The sequence below is a fragment of the Perognathus longimembris genome, chromosome 15 (assembly GCF_023159225.1).
Source record: "Perognathus longimembris pacificus isolate PPM17 chromosome 15, ASM2315922v1, whole genome shotgun sequence".
In the NCBI taxonomy this organism is placed as follows: domain Eukaryota; kingdom Metazoa; phylum Chordata; class Mammalia; order Rodentia; family Heteromyidae; genus Perognathus; species Perognathus longimembris.
The window spans coordinates 12,605,329-12,620,702 of NC_063175.1; the positions used below are offsets into that span (position 1 = coordinate 12,605,329).

At 39.1% G+C, this 15,374-nt stretch overlaps 1 protein-coding gene across 1 annotated transcript in view; it reads left to right on the forward strand.

Annotated features, from left to right (window-relative positions):
- The first annotated feature begins 15,267 nt into the window (after nt 1-15,267).
- The window catches only part of Rnpc3 (RNA binding region (RNP1, RRM) containing 3), a 32,281-nt gene continuing 32,174 nt past the window's right edge, over nt 15,268-15,374 (forward strand). Inside the window, exon 1 of the mRNA XM_048363775.1 lies at nt 15,268-15,361. The gene's annotated coding sequence lies outside the window, so the exon portion shown is untranslated. The remainder of the gene's footprint in view (nt 15,362-15,374) is intronic.

Below are 15,374 nucleotides of genomic sequence, written 5' to 3' on the forward strand. Positions count from 1 at the left end.
CATTTCCTCATATGTTTCTTTGCCATTTTTATCTCTTCTCCTGTGAAGTCTCTCTAGCTCCTTTGCCTATTTAATTGGTTTACTGGGCTTGGACGGGGGTTAGTTTTTTGTTTTGTTGCTGTGCTGGTGAAGATCTTTTCCCATATGGTTGGCTGTCTTTCTAGTTTAGTGGCTATGTCTTTTTTTTTTTGTTCAAGGCCAGCACTCTGCCACTTGAGCCACAGCGCCACTCCTGGCGGTTTTTTTTTTCTATATATGTGGTGCTGAGGAATCGAACCCAGGGCTTCATGTAGAGGAGGCAAGCACTCTTGCCACTAGGCCATATTCCCAGTCCTTAGTGGCTATGTCGTTAGCTGTGCAGAAACATTTTATTTTGTAGTAGTCCCATTTGTCAACTCTCTCCCCTATCAGTTGTGCCCCCTATCTGTCCAGGAAGTTCTTGCCTATGCCTATAAGTTCTAGTATCTCTCCTACTCTGTCCTTCAGTAGTTTCAGGATTTCAGGTCTGATGTTGAGGTCCTTAATCCATTTTGAGTTGATCTTGGTGCATGGTGATAGGCTAAGGTCCACTTTGAGTTTTCTACATGTGGCTGTCCAGTTTTCCCAGCATCGGTAGTTGAAGAGGCTATGTTTTTTCCGTTGTATGTCTTTAGCTCCTTTGTCAAATATTAGCTAAATGTAAGTATGGGGATTTATATCTGGGTCTTCTATCCTATTCCATTGATCTTCAGGTCTGTTTTTATGCCAGTACCAGGCTGTTTTTGTTATGATGGCTCTATAATAGAGCTTGATGTCTGGTATTGTGATACCTCCTGCACTGCTTTTGCCTAGAATTGCTATTCTAGGTCTTTTGTTGTTCCATATGAATTTATAGGTTGTTTTCTCTATTTCAGTGAAGAATGTAGCTGGAATCTTGATAGGGATTGCATTGAATTTGTATAACAATTTGGGCAATATGGCCATTTTTCACTATTTGATTCTGCCTACCATGAGCATGGGAGGTCTTTCCATTTCCTGGTGTCCTCTTTGATTTCTCTTTTTAGATTTTTATAGTTCTCACTAAACAGGTCTTTCACATCTTTGGTTAGGTTAATCCCTAGGTATTTTCTTTTATTTTTTAGCTATTGCAAACGGTATTGTTTCCATAATTTCCTTTTCTGCTTGAACATGGCTGGTATACAGAAAAGCTGCTGATTTTTGTGGATTGATTTTGTAACCTGCTACTTTGCCAAAATGGTTTATAAGTTCTAGCAGTTTGGGGGCTGAGTTTTTTTGGGTCTTCCAGGTATAAGATCATGTCATCTGTGAATAGGGATAGTTTGATTTCTTCTTTTCCAATATGGATCCCTTTAATGCCCTCTTCTTGCCTTATTGCTATGGCTAGGGATTCCAGCACAATATTGAATAGAAGTGGGGAGAGTGGGCATCCTTGTCTTATTCCTGATTTTAGGGGAAATGCTTTTAGTTTCTCCCCATTTAATCTATTATCAATTGGTCTGTTTTATTGTTTTGAAGAATGATCCTTCTATTCCTATTCTCCCAAGGGCTTTTAACATATATGGGTGTTGCATTTTGTCCAAGGCTTTTTGGGCGTTGGCTGAGATGACGATGTGATTCTTGGTCTTAGTTCTGTTAATGTGGTGAATTACATTTATTGATTTGCGAATGTTAAACCAGCCTTGCGTCTGTGGGATGAAGCCTACTTGATCGTGGTGTATAATTTTTTTTTTTATCAGTTTCTGGATCCTGTTAGCTAATATTTTGTTGAGGAGCTTTGCATCTGTGTTCATAAGTGATAGTGGTCTGTAGTTCTCTTTTTTTGTTGGGTCTTTGCCTGGTTTGGGGATGAGTATAATATTAGCGTCATAGAATGAGTTTGGGATTTCTCCCTCTGTTTCTATTTTGCAAAAGAGTTTGAGGGGCATTGGTATTAGCTCCTCACTAAAGGTTTTAAAGAATTCATTGGTGAATCCATCTGGGCCTGGGCTTCTCTTTATTGTAAGGCTCTTGATTACTTCCTTTATCTCATTGTAAGTTATTGGTTTATTTAATTGGTTTATTTCTTCTTGACTCAGTTTGGGCAGTTTATACTTGATCCATTTCTGTATAGTTTTCATTCTTTAGTGAGTATAGGTTCTGGAAATAGTTTCTTATACTTGATTGAATATCCTGTGTATTTGTTGTAATTTTTCCAGTGGAATTCCTGATCTTATGGATATGAGCCTCCTCCTCCTCCTCCTCCCCCCCTCCTCCTCCTCATCTGTCAATTTTATTTATTTTCTCAAAGAATCAGGTTTTAGTTTTATTTGTTTCGATTACCAATTTCATTTATCTCTGCTTTGATCTTTGTAATCTCTCTCCTCCTAGTCATTTTAGATTCAATTTTTTCTTGTTTCTCCAGCCGTTTTAACTTCATCATGAGGTTATTCACCTAATCTGATTCCATTCTTTTTTTTTTTGAATATCAAATGGATTTAATCATATTTTATTATAGCTAATAAAAGTTATAGAACAATGCTTTTTAGTTTAGTGCAAACATGTCCTTAACATCAACCAAGCAGTTAATATTTAGGATTTTTCAATTCTAATACCAAAATACCAGCTTAAATACCATCTACTGTTAGACTTGTCTGGTTTACAAAAGGTCTCAGATGCTGCCCTCACTTGAAAGGAGTACAAATTTAATATTTAACACAGATTTTTACCAATACATGTGCAAAGAAGAACTCACTCTCCTTTCTTGAGAAAAATACCATCTATGTCTGCAATTATACATTGATATAAATTCTCTTGAAAAAATCTTTCCAGTTTTTAGAGTGTGCATTGAGCTATAGAATTAAAAACATGCAACTTTGCAAAATTCAATAGAATACACTGTGAGCTCCCTCTGCTGTTGCTAAAGACTCACTCAGAACATTGAAAATATTCATGAAACTTAAAACCACTGGCTCTTTTTTTTTCTTTTGCCAGTCCTAGGGCTTTGAACTCAGGGCCTGAGCACTGTCCCTAGCTTCTTTTTGCTCAAGGCTAGCACTCTTCCACTTGAGCCACAGAACCACTTCTGGCTTTTTCTGTGCTGAGGCGATTCCATTCTTTTAATGTGTGAGCTGAGGGCAATGAGCTTGCCCCTCAGCACTGCCTTTGCTGTATCCCATAGGTTTGTGATGTATTTTCATTGTCATTGTGATTTATGAACTCATTAATTTCATTCTTAATTTGCTCTGTGACCCAAATGTTAGCTAGTAGTGAGGAGTTAAGCCTCCTAGTGTTTGTGTAGTTTCTGCAGTACCCCTTGTTATTAAGGGCTAGCTTGATTCCACTGTGATCAGATAGCATACATGGGATAATGTTAATACTCTTGTATTTGCTGAGGCTCTTTGTATGGACTATGATATGACCTGTTTTAGAGTATGTTCCATGGGCTGCTGAGAATAATGTGTATTGGTTCTCTGTAGGGTGAAATATTCTGTCAGATACATATGGGATATGGTGTTACGTCTGTGGCTCCCTTGTTAATCCTCTGTGTGTTGGATCTGTCTCTTGGAGATAGTGGAGTATTAAAGTCTCCCACTATTATTGTATTTGGGTCTATCTTGTTCTGTAGTTCTGAAAGAATTTGTTTGACATATTTAGGACCTCTTTTGTTTGGTGAGTATATGTTTATCACCGTGATATCTTCTCTGGATTTGTCCCTGTATTAATATGTAGTGACCATCTTTGTCTTTTTTGGACTGATTTTAAAGAGAGGTTTAGCTTGTCTGAAATCAGGATGGCTACCTCTGCCGTGTTGGTAGGTGCGTTTGCTTGGAAGATCTTGCTCCATCTGTTCACTCAGAGCCTGTTTTTGTCCTTTGCTGTGAGATGAGTCTCTTGAAGATAACAGATGGATGGGTCTTGTTTTCGGATCCACTCTGTAGTTCTTTTTCTTGGATCAGAGAGTTGAGTCCATTGATGTTTAGAGTTGCTATGGATAGATGTGGGGTGTTTTTTCCCTTTCATTTCCCTATTAACCTGTGTTTTGCTTCTTTCCTTTCTTTCTTGTGTTTATTAAGATGCTTTCTTATTGGCTTCTGACTATTGGGGTTCCTTGATTTTGGCTGTTTTCTGTTGGGTGATGTCCTTCTCTTAGAATTCTTTGTAGGGCTGGCTTTTTGTTCATATGTTCCTTTAATTTTTCTTTATTGTAGAAAGTTTTGGTTTCTCCATCGAATGTAAATTCTAATTTTGCTGTGTATCTAAGTTTGGTTTGGCAGTTGTTGACTTTCAGGTCTTGGATGGTGTTCTTCCAGGCTCTTCGTGTGTTTAAAGTTTGTGTGGAGAGGTCTGCTGTGATTCTGATCTTTTTTCTATTGCCGTGTAGTTCTTTCTTTGTTTTGACTGCATTCAGGATATGGTCCTTGTTAAGATCTGAAGCCTTGACTATGATGTGTCTGGGGTGTTTCTTTTAGGGTCTGGTCTGCTAGGTGTTCTATATGATTCAGTTTTTTGGGTGAGGTTTTCCCTTTTGAGATTTGGGAAATTCTCTGTAATAATTCTACTTAATATGTGTTGTATACCTTTGCTCCGATACTCGTCTCCTTCATCTATTCCGATTATATGCAGATTATATCTCTTCGCCTTGTCCTCTATCTCCTGGATTAGTTTTTCATGAAGAATGACAGTTTCTTGGAGTGTGATAAACTTCTGATCTTCATCAGCTGGGTTGTCTTCCAAAAATGAGATTCTAGATTCCATATAATCAATCCTTTGAGAAGTAGTTTCCAGTGTAGTTTGCATTGTGGAAAGTGAGCTGTTTATGGTTGCTAGATCAGCTTTCAATGTGGCAATTTCTTCTTTTAATGAGTTGAATTTTGATTCTATTTTTTTATGCATTTTGGTTCTCAAGATGTTAAGATCTTCTTTAAATGAGAAGTGGACTGCATCTATTTTTACTTCCATTCTTTCCATTTTTTTCTTCACTTCCTGAAGTTCCCTCAAGAATTCCTTTCTGTTTTCCTGAAATTGTTTTTGGAATTCAATCTTGATGCTTTTGGTCATCTCTGCTATCATAGCCTGAAATGCTTTTTTATTCTCCATCTCCTCTTCAGACGTGCTGGTTTGGGGAGCTGGCGAGTTGGCTTGACCTTTCATAAAGTTTGTAATATTTCTTTGTGACTTATGCATTGGCCCTGGAGTCTGCATGTGTCCTTCAGTGCTGTGGGATCTCTCCGGGGCAGGGTGTGGTGGAGGTGGCTGGCCTCTGCTCTCCGAGGTTCGAGGTGCCCAGCTCCCTCACTGCAGTCTGGTCCTGGCCCTTTCAGTCCATTCTGTGTTCTGTGCTCTGCACCAGGTCTGGGTCCATGGAGTTCTTGCTGTCTGGTCTTCACACTTGAGGTGGGACTTTTCTGCTATAGCGTCTGTGCTCTCTCTCCGTCTGCTGCTTTTAACACTTGTCTCTGGCTATGTTGCAGAGTCAGCAGGACCGGTGCGCCTCTGGCTCTGGCTGAAAGCCTCTCACCCTGGGGAAGTTCCTACCACCTGGGTGGGGAGACACTGAGGAGAATGTCTCCTCACTTTCCCCTGGCCTGCTTTATTTCCAGTCTATGCCAGAGTCAAAGATGGCACTTCACTCTGGTGGTGGGGGGAGGGCTACCTTCCAAATGCTGCTCTGTAGGCGGGAGTAAGAATGTCTCTCGTGGGGGTACTTACGCTTTCTCTGCAATTTCGGCCCCTCCGTGCTCAACCTGCGATCCACATCTGTCTGCCACCGTCTGGAGGATTTCTTCCTGGTCACTGCTGTGTGCTGTAGGTGTGTGGAGTGCCAGGAGCTGCCTCAGCAATGGCATGGAGGCGGGAGCCACCCAGAGCTCAGAGCTGAGTTCTCAACCCCGCTGCTTTGAATTTTTCCTTTCTGGCCAGAATCTCTATACTGTTATAGCTTACTTAGGCTGTCATTCTAGGCATAAAAGTTTCTCTGGAGTAGTAAAACTGGGTTCTCAAAGGGAGCTTAGATAGGGCTCCTCTACCATCTTCCTGGATCTCTCCTAGCTTTTTGAATGTATCATTCATTACTGTTATGTGACATCACTCAACTGTGAACAGCACATCAGAATTTATGACTTGCAGAACAATTTCTAATCATATAAAAAGATAATCACTGAATATGCTGAAAATCAATATGACTGATAACACTGAATTTTTATAAATGAATGTAAATAAGGCAGATAGTAAAGGAAGAAATTATACTGAGTTGTAAAAATACTTCACTAGATGGTATATTTTTTTCATTCATTTTGCTAGTAAGTATAGAATTCCAACAATACATAGTGCCTTTGAAAAATAGTAGTGTATAAGTACATTAGTTATACTTAAAATATTAATCTTTATCATTATTTTGTGCTAGTATAGGGGTTTGAATTCAGGGCTTCAGTCTTTCACTTGGCTTTTTTTTCTCAAGGCTGGTACTCTACCACTTGGGTCACCTCTCTACTTTCAGTTTTCAGGTAGTTAATTGGAGAAAAGAGTCTCATGGACTTTCTTGCTCTGGATGGCTTCAAGCCATAATCCTCTGTTATCAGCTTACTGAGTAGCTAACATTACAGGCATGAGTCCCCAGCACCTAGCTCCCTGTAATTTCTTTTTTTTTTTTAATTTTTATTGTCAAGGTGATGTACAGAGATGGGTTACAGTTTCATACATAATGCAGTGAGTACATTTCTTGTCAAACTTGTTACTTCCTCCCTCATTTTTCTCCTACCTTCCCTCCTCCCTAATCCCCCCCACATTGAGTTGTACAGTTGGTTTACAGCATATTGTAAGTATTGCTGTTGAATTGGTTTGCCTTTTAGTCTTTTGTCTCACCATTTTGATGTTCCCCTTCCCTAATTCAGATAAAGGTATAATCAATATCCAGGGTACCAAAATCAAATACAGTGACAGCAGGAGTTAAACCATATGGGAAAAAAACCCAAAAGAAAAAGGAATAATTTCAACATAGTATATTGAAAATAACAACAATGATAAACCACTTCTTTCCAAAACTTGGAGTTCATTTTGCTTAGCATTATCTTAAGTGATTTCTTTAGCTCCAATTTATCTGATAAATATCTTTAAAAAATGAATCTTTAAGGTAACTAAGTCTAGGATATTTGCCCGGCTGAAATGTAGCTGAAAGATGTGCTTGGATGAGGACTTCACACTGTGATGGCTCATCTCATGAAGCCTCTTCTAAAGATGAGCTTTAAATAATTTTATGAATCAAACTTGAAGAAGTAAAATTGGGCTAAGAGGAATGAAGTGGAAGTAGAAATCAATGCACTATAAATCTCAGGATATATACTCTGAACCTTCCAAAGAAATGGTTGTCAATTAGTACACACACACTTTGAACCATTTTTACTTAAGACTCAATCAGTTTGAATAACTATAAACGCTGCTCTTAGCAAATGTTACCTATGACTGAGTTAACTTGAAAATAAAAAATTAAATGTCAGCAACGGACAATTTTTACTCATTTTAAGGACTACAAATCACATAGAAAATTAAGCAATGGTAATCATATTTCTTACTAAAAAGAGATTCTATGTTTTGAATGTTTGTGTCTGTCCAAAATAAAAATGTTTAAATTCTAATTCCAAAGATGATGACATTAGGGAGGTGGTAAGTCATGGATAATTTAGTACCCTTATAAAGTAAGACTCAGAAAGCTGCTCTGTTCTTTCTACTGTGAGGGCCTAGTAAAAGAAAGGTAGGAAGAAACCAATAAAATGGACCTTAGGAGATACTGATATGCTGGTGCCTTGATCTTGTATTTCATAGCTTTCAGGACTTTCACAGCTTTCAGAGAAATAAGTTTTTGTCATTTTTAAGACACTTGCCTTACAATATTTTCTAGTAATGATACTAATGGAACAGGACAGGAAGAAAGAAAAAAAATCCTTTTCCCCCTCTTGAGTTACTGGTTTTAATTCATCATGGTCTTGGGCATGCCTCCAGCCCTATTTTGCATTAGTTATATTTCATATAGAATCTAATGTTTTAGTCCAAGGTTGACTTGAACCACCATTCTCTTACCAAGATGGGATTACAGTGTAAACTAACGTATCTGTCTTGTTTGTTGAGATGGAGCCTCATTAGTATTTTCACTATTCTGATCTAGGACCACAATCCTCCTGATCTCTGTACCATGAGTTGCTAGGATTATATATGTCACCACAACCACTTGGTTTTTTTCTCTTATCCAACAATGTGCCACATCCTGACACAAAGAAAAAATTTGTAAGTCTAGATCATTCAAAAGATAATTATTTCAACTGGGTGATGATGCCTCATGTCTGTAATCCTAGCTACTCAGGAGGCTAAGATCTGAGGATCCAAGTTCAAAGGCAGGCCAGGGAGGAAAACCCTTGTTACTCTGAACTCCAATTAACTACAAAAAAACAAACAAAAACAGAATCCAGAAGTAGAGCTGTGGCTTAAGTGGTAGAGTAATCTTTAGCAAAAAAAAAAAAAAAAAAAAAGAAAAGGATAATTATTTCAAAAAATGAAAATATTATTTTTAGCAAGTACTACAATGAAAACTATTACCACAGTCTTACACAATCATTTAGTACTCCACAATTTTAATATTTACACTGAGTCAGCATAAATTTGAAATTTGAGGTTTCATTGTGAAAGTAGACTGAACAAATTGACTCTCTCCTCCAGGAGATAAACTTACAGCTAATTATTTTCTGAATAGGGCTCCAGCAGACAAGTGAATAAGGGCAAGAATGCTTGACTGGATCAAGTCTAAAAGTTTCTGCATATCAAAAGAAATAATTACAAAAATCAAGAGACAACCCACAGAATGGGAGCAAATCTTTACAGGGAGATCTGGAAGAGAATCAAAGAGATGAAGGCTTCATCTCAACAAGGGTCACTAGCAATCAGGAAAAATGACCACATTCTTGTTTAATAATAGGCGTGAGGGAAATATAGCAAGGTAATTCACATCCCTGCAAAAATTAAAATATATTTTTAAGCAGTAAGTAAAGAGTTTAAGGTTTAAAGAATTAGAAAACAAATTCATTAAGGGTTCTTTTAAAATGTTAAAGAAAATTAGAAATGTATTTACATAGCAAAGAGGCCAGCAGAGTGCTAAAAGGCATCATTCATACTCACAAAAGCAAGTCAGGAGGGTTCAGTATGTAACGAAATGAATAGAAATAACTTGTAGGAAACTGGCGTTTTATAACTAAACTTCCACCTTTGTAGGATTCTACTAGTCTAAAAATTATATCTGCCATTTACCTCTACTTGTGTCTTCAGGCTTCAATTTATTCCGCATTCCCTAGACAATATTGCCATCTAGTGATCACCACTGGGTAATTACAACACATAGGATTTGTAAGAGAAATAGTGTGCATCACCTCAAATTGTAATCCATCTTTCCTTCCCCTAAAATCTTTATGGAGTTACTATGATAAGCTGTAATTTAGAGATAAAATTTTGAATAAAATTAATATTGTTAGTAAAACTATGGTAAAGGGAAAGCATTGTGCATACAATTACCAATTAAAAGCCAAAATAACTTTCCTAGCTCTCAGTGATACAAATTCATCATATTCATAAAAAGCCTATGAGGAGCCATGCATCGGTGGTTCATACATGTTATCCTAGATACTCAGGAGGGTGAGATCTGAGGATCAGGGTTCAAAGCCTGCCCAGGCAGACGTAAGACTTTTATCTCAATTAACTTATCAAAAAGTTGGAAATGGAGCTGTGTCTCAAGTGGTAGAGAGCTAATCTTGAGGGAAAAAGTTCAGTGACAGACAGCACCCAGACCCTGAGTTGACACCTTAGGACCAGCATTTACAAGAAAAGCCAATGAAGTAAACTAAGCATCAATGGCTCAAGTCTGTCATCCCACCCTAGTGAGACACCAAGGCTGAGAAGATAGAAGCTCTAGGTCAGCCTGAGAAAACGTGTTCATGAGACCTCCAATTCAATAGAAAAAGCGGGGTGCAGTGCTGTGTACCTGTCATCCAAGCTAATCTGGGCACAAAGCAAAATCTTATCTCAAAAGTAATGACTGAAAGGGCTGGAGATGTGGCTTAAATGGTAGAGTGTCTGCCCAGTAAGAACAAAGCCTTGAGTTCATATTCCTTATTGAGCAATAATAAAAGCAAAAGTCTATAAGATAGACATATTATCCTCCCCATTTTACAGATCTGAAAACTGACGCCTCATATAGCAAAAGAAGAATATAAACCTCACAGTTTGATTTTAAATTATACTTACAAAGTGGTCTCTCAAAGTAAAACTGAGCAACTGAGCCAGGCACCAGTGGCCCAAGCCTGTAATCCTACTCAGAAGCCTGAGATCTGAGGATCACGGTTCACAGGAAGGTCCACTTAACTACCAAAAAAAGTAGAGCTGTGGCCCAAATGATAGAGCACTAGCCTTGAGCACAAAAGGTCAGGGACAGCACCCAGAGTTCAAGCCACAAGACCAACAAGAAAAAAAAAAAAGGAAAACTAGAAGTGTTATAAAGCAAGACAAATGAGTACACAATTCCCCATCCAGTTATTCATCTGTTCATTCATTCAACAAATGCTGAGTACCAACAATGTGACAGATACTATATTTGGCCTTTCAATAAAGCTGCAGGCCTGAGTTTAAAAATGTAGCCAAGTGTCAGTGAGTCACATCTGTAATCCTAGCTACACAGAGGCAGAAAAGTGAGGATTAAGGTTCAAAGCCAGTCCAAGCAGGAAAGTCATCAGACTCATCTCCATTAGCCACTGAAACCCTTAAGTGGAGCTGTAGCTCGAGTGGGAGAGCACTAACCTTGAGCAAATAAACAAACAAAAAATGGTCATGGACAGCACCTAGGCTTTAAGGAGCCCTGAGTTCAAGTCCCAAGATATTTACATACATGTTCATTCATATATAATTTCTAGACTTTCATATCATAAGAAATTAATAAGGCATGACAATTTAGCAATGGATGAGTGAGAAAGGTCACAACTTCCAAATAACTTCTGTCACCTCGAAGAAAGGGTGTATGAATAAAGATGGACTAAACATGAGGAATGGACAGATGGAAACAGGATGTTAGAAATGTTGCAAATGAAAAAGACAACAGGAAGGACGTTTTCATTCTCCCCTCTTCCTTGAGCACTCTACCGCAAGATTGACTAAAAGTAAAATGCACAGTCAAGTCATGGCATAGAAGAGTTTAGAAGAAATATCTGTGAATACATGACAGATAAGAACTTTAGTGTGATGATAAACCAGTCGTAGAGAAGTAACATAATATCATTGATATGTTCAAAGATCACATTCATTTTAAGGTGTTCAGAATGGACAAAACGAATTATCTGGTCAACAGGCACCACAACATTATAGGTAAAAAGATAAGAATGTAATCTAATGGTGAATCAAATTTACAAATTTTATTAGTGAAAGTATAAATGTTACAACAAAATATATAAGATGTCCTTTACACTATGTCCATGTGTGGCCTGTAACAATTCATTTCCACGCTTATTTCCATCTAATGTGGCACTATTCATTTTGATGTTCTTGAGAATGGGTGTAGAAAATACTAAGTTACTGATAAATCTGCTTAAATACCACAAAATATGTCACATCGATAGCCTGACATACTAGACTTATTAATTAGTTGTAGTAAAAGAAACTACACAGAAGAATTGTGAGACCTATCACCAAAACAGAGGAAGAGCTTGTGTTCCAATGAGCTTGGGAACAAGAGATTAAGTAAAATTGAAATGAATAGTTTTTCAGTATTATAAAAAAAAAAAAGCACGACTATGCTAGCAAGTAATACTGACCTGTGTTGTGGGTTTAGGGTTCTAAGATGAATGTGAAATCTTGTCTTTAAATACATTATCTGAAGCTCAAGGCTGCTTTCAGTGTTACAGCATCTGAGAAACTCAACTCTATAGGGCAATAATGTGTTATCAGAAAGGCATGCAGCTAAACCTAAAAATGTTACTGAGAATTTAAGCATCTTATTTTACATTCTTTTGCTTGCTATAGAATAATTCGATCAAGACAGGAAGCATAATGAAAATGGTACTATGTTAAAGACAAAGTGTGATCACTACAAGACAGCAGGGGGCTTAAGAGCAAGGCTCTATAGCATTAAACCCTTTGTCTGCTGAGGAGTTAAATGTCAGGGAGAGGTGTGGGCTGCTCTTCATTTGGTAGGAACTCTTGGACACAGTGATGGACAGATGTAGCTTATGGAACAATTATGCATTTGCACATGCCCAGGTTTATTGCAAAGCTGTGCACAGACTCCCTGTAGAGACTTAGTAGTCTGGAATTGAGATTACCCATGCACCTTTGGGGCCAGACCTTGCTGAAGCATCATGTGCTTACTTTTGCCAGAGGAAGCCTTTAGTTAGCAGGACTTTGAACCAGATGTCTGGCTCAAAGATCAGTATGTTTATGAGCACTTTTATGGAAACCTATAAGAGAAAATTAGGGGTCTTAAAGTGTTTGTTACACAAGGTGAGTTTTGTGGGCTGAGCTATGGACCAAGTCAGAGGTCCTAATATTGTCCTAGCAACCAGAACCCTAGGTCATGTGATTTCAAAAACAAAGTTTCTAATAGTGTATGACTTTAGAGATTTCTTCTCCCCTCAATTAATTAACCAAACTAGTTGTGTGTTTTTGTTGTTTTTCATATATTGTTAGAGGGCTTTATTTACAAAAAGACAAGTCTTTATACTATTGTCATTTCTTAGCTGAACCATTTTCCCTGAATGTTTAATATATTTCAATTTTTTTACTAATAAATACTTAAATATAACAAGATATTAAAATTATAGCCATTAGGTCGAATATTTAAAAAAGAACAGTACCTGCTACAAAATGAAATATTTTACAACAGAATTTCCCCTAATGCTATTTCCCTATAATTTATATATTACATTCCAAGACAGCAGACAGAGTCAGACAGGATCAAAATGAAATAAAAACCAAACAACCAACCAACAATTCCATACTTGGATCCCTCCCTCTTTGTATCTTTCATTTTATTTTTTAAGTGGTAGTTACTGGCTATTGGAGGTCTTCCCAAGTGCACTACCCTCCTCTCACAAAAGCTGAGAACTAGATTGCAAATCCCTTCTGGCTGATTCTTCCCACCTCAAAGCAAGAGGGAGAAGTAGGAAGGCTTATTTTTCAGCTTTTTGTAATGCATGACCGTCTAAGAAAGGACCTCAGAGGGCCTTTTAGGAATAAGAAAGGTGATTCATATGCTGCATGGTTCCTTACTAGGTAGACCTTTGGTCTACCTCCATTTTCTTCCTCTGTCTAGCTGTGATCAGCAAGCAATTGCTCCAGATACTGTTATGGAAAAAACAAATAAAAGCAACTAAGTAGGAGAAAAGTTATGTTTCTGTCTCAATTGTGATGTATCAGTAGAAAATTCTTCAGGTCTCACTAGTAATTCTCAACTGCAGTATGCTGAGGTGGTTATAAATATGGATTCAGGGGCTGGGAATATGGCCTAGTGGTAAAGTATTTGCCTCCTATACATGAAGCCCTGGGTTCGATTCCTCAGCACCACATATACAGAAAAGGCAGAGGTAGCACTGTGGCTCAAGTGGTAGAGTGCTAGCCTTGAGCAAAAAGAAGCCAGGGATAGTGCTCAGGCCCTGAGCTCAAGGTCCAGGACTGGTGATACACAAAAAAACCGTAAAAATGGATTCATGCATGTTTTCATTAAGAGATATTGCTGCAATGTTCTCCAAAAGGAGACAGACACCATATGGTTCAAGCAGAACAAGTTTATTGGGGGGAGGGGGAAGCAGAGTGCCTGCCTGAATGAGATGAAGGTGTGTGGAAAGAGAAGAAAAACAGGGAGAGGAAGAGAAGGCAGGGCTTATGATTGAGTGGGATTATATAAGGAAACATCTGGAGTTGTGACCACAAAAGATGAACTCTGTATAACTGTACTTGCCATTCCTGACCTTTGTTTCTATATTGTCAGAGAACAAGAACAAACACAACACACTCATGCACAACAATCCTGTAAGGTTCATGTGGACTATTCCTGCCTACTAACTGGGAAGTTGGTCCCTCCAATAGAGCTAATGTATCAAATAAAAGAACGTCTCAGAGGAGACCCCATGGCTTTTCAGACTGTAGCATCTGCACCTATGTTGGACCTGGAGGAAAGCCTACATTTCTAATTTGTTTGGAATGATCTTTACTGCACGGCACTCAGAATCGAGGCAGAAAAGGGGATTAACAGTCTAAACCACAAGTCAGAATACTAGGGAGCAAATCCTACCAGGGATCAAACCTGCCTCTACCATTTAATAGTTGAGTAATTTACATCTCTTTGGATCTCTTATGTATTCCATGTCCTGGAATACAAAATGGGGAGAAAAGTATTTACATGGTGTGTGTGTGTGTGTGTGTGTGTGTTTACAGATTTTAAGAGTACCTCTTCCTGGAAGCTGCCAATTTTTTGAAGCAGATCTTGCCAAGGGTCTACCAACTGCTAATGCGCTTACTGATTGAAGGAAACAAAAGTCTATATATATATATATATATATATATATTTTTTTTTTGCCAGTCCTGGGGCTTGGACTCAGGGCCTGAGCACTGTCCCTGGCTTCTTCTTGCTCAAGGCTAGCACTCTGCCACTTGAGCCACAGCGCCACTTCTGGCCATTTTCTGTATATGTGGTGCTGGGGAATCGAACCCAGGGCCTCATGTATACGAGGCAAGCACTCTTGCCACTAGGCCATATCCCCAGCCCAAAAGTCTATATTTTTAATCCTTTATCCTCTATACTCAATATGTGACCTTAGGGCTTTCCTATTCCCAGACTGTAAGAACACACTTATTATTTCCACGCCCCACCACGCCCAGGGAGACCAAGATTCGCTGCCCCAGGGCGGGATTAAAACCCCAGGACCGGGGTCAACTCGGCCAGGAAGCTCAGGCTAGGCCCGGGTGCGCACGCGCAGTGCAGCTGGGACCCCCCTATCCACCGGTGACGGAGTTTTCACTTTCCTTGTTTGTTCCCGACTTTCCCCCCGTAATCTTCGCGGCTCTCCGGGCCACTTTTTCGCTTCTTTTCTTTTTTAATTAATGCTTTCGGCTCGTTCCTGGAATTTCCGCCACGACGTTTTCACCTTCACTCAGCACCCGGCCGACCTTCCTTCCGCGGAGCTTCTTCCGCAATGCCGCGCCCCGCCCCGCCCTCCCGCGCGAGGAGGCCGCTCTCGCGGGACTTCCTGGCTTCCCAGAACCCTCCGCGTGAGGAGGCTCCGGCTCTTCCCGCCTCCGCGGTGGAGGGCTGCGCCCTTGACCTGGGCTGCTCGCGTCGGGTTAGGTGCATTTTCTTTTCTGGCAGCTGTTATTTT